The 3,902-nt window shown below is 43.0% G+C and overlaps 1 non-coding gene across 1 annotated transcript; it reads left to right on the plus strand.

Moving 5' to 3' along the window:
* Positions 1–294: 294 nt before the first annotated feature.
* Positions 295–417, plus strand: LOC122678566. The gene has a single exon (XR_006336220.1). It is a non-coding gene; the product is annotated as a small nucleolar RNA SNORA26 (small nucleolar RNA).
* Positions 418–3,902: the final 3,485 nt, after the last annotated feature.

Below are 3,902 nucleotides of genomic sequence, written 5' to 3' on the forward strand. Positions count from 1 at the left end.
TGCACTGAGCAATAGCAGAAGTGAGGGCTGGGCCCTTCTAAAGGCTCCCTGAGCGCTGACATGTTTCAGGACACCAGACACCATCTGGAGGCAAGAGCAGCCCGTCTGTCAGATTGTGTGTGTGCTAAGTTGCTTCAGGCGTGTCCGATTCTTTGTGATCCCATGGACTGTAGCCCTCCAGCCTCCTCTGTTCATGGAATTTCCCAGGCAAGAACACTGGAGTGGCTTGCCATTTCTTCCTCCAGGGAATCTTCCTGACCAGGGATCAAAACCGTGTCTCCTTCACCCTTTCCATTGCCCTTTTAAGGCTGACGCAGTGCCTTAAGAGGCTAACACAGGAGGGTAAAGAAAGTCTCCATAAAACCCAGAGAAGAGATTTTTAGAACTCCTCTCTGGATCCTGTCTGGAGTCACAACTGAATCGGAAGATTTTAAGTCTTAGCACTTACTAGTATGTGTATAGTTAATACCTAAGTCACTAAATTTAAACTTGACCTTCGATTTGACAATAAAAAGAAACAAAAAACTGAGTCTCTTGCATGTCCTACATTAGCAGGTGGGTTCTTCACCACTAGCGCCACCTGAGAATCCCGTCTGTTAGAATGGGCAGCTGCTTTCCCAGCCCACTGAAGTTAGCAGGATGTCCCAGGACAGAAAGGGATCACTTCCCTTCAACTCAAGAATCTTTTCTATCAGTGACTGTGCTCTACTGGGCCGAACTCTCCTGAAATTGAATGCTCTTGCCAACTTTTTGGTTTCTTGTTAGGTGGCTTGAGTATTTATAGAATTTTCTAACAAACATCTTTGTTGAAGTTTGCATTTATAGCAATGCAATTTATTTTTTAGAAAGTGGCAGCTTGGAGAAGATTGGTCCCATCAATGAGCAAACAAGGGTGAATTTAGCTTTCACTCAAAACCAGAATGAATTAAAAATTCGGCCTCTCACTTTCCTCAAGGTGGATGGTCAGCTGCCACAGGCATGTGTCCCCAAGGACTTGTGTCTCTGCTGTAAACTGGACAAGAGTAAAATGGGGTCAGATGGGCCTAGTCCTTCAGTTCTAGAGTCTCCCTATAGTTCTCTGCTTTAGTCACTGGATTGGAAACACCCCTGTGCTTCTGCTCTGTCCTACTTCTGTGTTTGGGTAAAAGTTATACACCTCAGTGTGTTCTGTCCCCAAGCTGATCATTGTAAGAGTCACTAATCTGAGTTAGCACCCAGACAAGTGCACACTCCTCTCCTGAAGCAACTGTGGTTCAGCGAGTTGAGGTGGGACCTGGAATCTATTTGTTAAAGGCACTCAGGTGTGCACTTAGTTTTACCCACTGATATCATTGACCTCCCTCATGATTCGAGGGGATGATTATTTCATTTATGGTACTTCTACTGTTCAAAATTGACTGGTGCCAAAAACATAACTCTCTGCTGCTTTGCAGTTGAAGAAACTGAGGCACAGAGAGGGTCTCTAAAGGGCCAAGACCCCCTTGCTGTAACTGCTGGAGCCACACCCGGGTAGCGTCCCTTCTACTCCGAAACCCCAGACCACATTTTCCAGTTCACTCTTGTGTCAGATTCTTCTAACAAGCTGTTTCCTTCACCTATACTGCATTTCTACCGAAAACTTCCCCAATGTATTAATAATTTCTCACTTGATACTGTTTATCACAACAGATATTTTTCAGAGAAGTCTATCATTACCCCGTGATGCATATTTGTGACTTTATTAAAAAACTGAATATGGGTGTGGGTAACTTTTCTATCTTTCCTCTTTCATTCATCAGTTTGTGTTCTGTTTACTTACACCAGTATAGTGTCTTAATTACTGTAGTTTTAACCTGAGTTTTGAAATCTAGTAGAGTAAATCCTCAAACTTAATTCTGCATCTTGGCTAATTGAGATACTTTGATTTCCACTTACATGTTATAATTCGCCTGCAAAACTAGACCTCCCCCCAAATGCCAGCTGTAATACTATTCAGAAGAACAAGGATTTAACATTCTAAAAAAATTGTTTTCCAATCTATTAATATAATGTATATTTCTGTTTATTTGGGTCTTCTTTAATTTCTCTTAGCAATAGATTTCAGGAGTCGTCAGTATCTGTATCCTTCAGCATTAAATGATCATGGATGTTTCTCTCTATTATGTTTTACTGAATTTCATTTCCTAATACTGCTGGTATGGAGAAATGTGGTAGATTTTTATATGAGTCCTCTTGACTGCACCATTTAAAAATATACAACTAAATGCATTTTGATAGATGTATACACTATGGAAACCACAGCCAGAATCAAGATGCAGGGTGTTTCCATTGGTCACAACTTTCCTTGTTCCCCTTTGCAGTGCATCATGCCCTCAACTCTTAGCCCCAAGCAACCATTGCCAGTTTAGACGAATTTGCCTTTTTAACAAATTTATACAATGGAACAGTATACATACTCTTTCTTGTCTGCAAATTAAGCACTCAACACATAGTTAAGAGATGATGTGCGTAAAGCCTCAAAATTATACATGCAGAAGAATATTATTACCATCTCTGCTTCAGAAATGAGTCCCATTATCCTGGCCCCTGATAAGAATGAAGATCTCTAATTTTCTCCAAACACCATTTATCCACCTTATTGCACACTTACTTGGAGGATATCCACGTGTGGGTGCTTCCACGTTTCAGGCTGGGGGTCTAGGGCAGAGCCTCAGGGTCTCATCATCCTCCTCCTGGAATTGGTGCTCCCAGCAGTATAGACCTCATCCTCCTCCTGGAATTGGTGCTCCTAGCAGTATAAGCCAACTGGATCCGTCGTGTGGATCTCCTCGGCAGGTGCACAAGTTCACTCTGGACTAAGTTACTCTCCTGGTCCTTCCTGCTCAGCTCAGGTTGCTCCTTGAGAACTTTCATGATGCTGTGCATTCCTCACTTCCTATTGAACTTTCCAAGCTCAGCTTGCCCTTATCCTCACCTCCCTTGGCAAACAGCTCCTCGACCATTACCTTGCTTTTCTCTGGGTTTTCTCATCCTCCGAACCTGCTGATTTCCTTTCTTCCATCCCCTCTCTCCTCTCTGTGTTTCCAGTGTGTGGGCCAAGTTGAGGCTCCTATAGGAGACACACAGAGAAGGAACCAAGATCAGGTCTTGGCTGCAGATCCCAGTGCACGTTTAACATACATCTCAGTCTCTTATGCACTCAGAAAAAACTCAGCAGGAAAGAAATTTGGAGAATTGGAATAACCTTCTCTTACGGATGGGGAAACTGAGGCCCAGAGAGATGTGGAGATTTTGCCTAAATTCCCACACCCTTAGGCAGCATAGCTGCCGCACAAACCTTGACAACAAGTTTTTGTATCCAAAAGCACCAGGACCCCATGGCTAAATTTCAGGGGACATTTGATCAAACATACTTCTTATTTTCCTTCTTAAAATAAAAATACCTGATGGACATTTCCCCAAAAGAATTTCATCTCTTTTCAATAGTCCTGTATTTATAATTGGCATTTCTTTCTCCAGGGTATCTTCCTGACCCAGGGATTGAACGCAGGTCTCCTGCATTGCAGGCAGATTCTTTACCATCTGAATCACCAGAAGCCCAAACTCCTCCCAGTAGTCCCATATTTATACTGTGTTTACCAACTGGTTGGACACAGTGGGACCAAGGAATGCATGAATGTTGAATACGTCACAGTCTGTATTTTAAAATTAGATGTGCTTCTCTGTAAAACATCTGGCTCCTGTGCTAGAGGCCATGTTCCTGAGAGCCAGGCCTTCTCTGGGCCTTAGTCAACCCTCCACCCAAAGTCTCTTCAAGGCCTGCCACATAGAATATTCAGTAAATACTTGTCAAGCAGATCCATACTAGTTACCAGGAATCACTAACTCTTACTGAGGTCTTCTGGTACCTACCCGATTTCCAC

This window comes from Cervus elaphus, chromosome 20 (assembly GCF_910594005.1).
Source record: "Cervus elaphus chromosome 20, mCerEla1.1, whole genome shotgun sequence".
In the NCBI taxonomy this organism is placed as follows: Eukaryota; Metazoa; Chordata; class Mammalia; order Artiodactyla; family Cervidae; genus Cervus; species Cervus elaphus.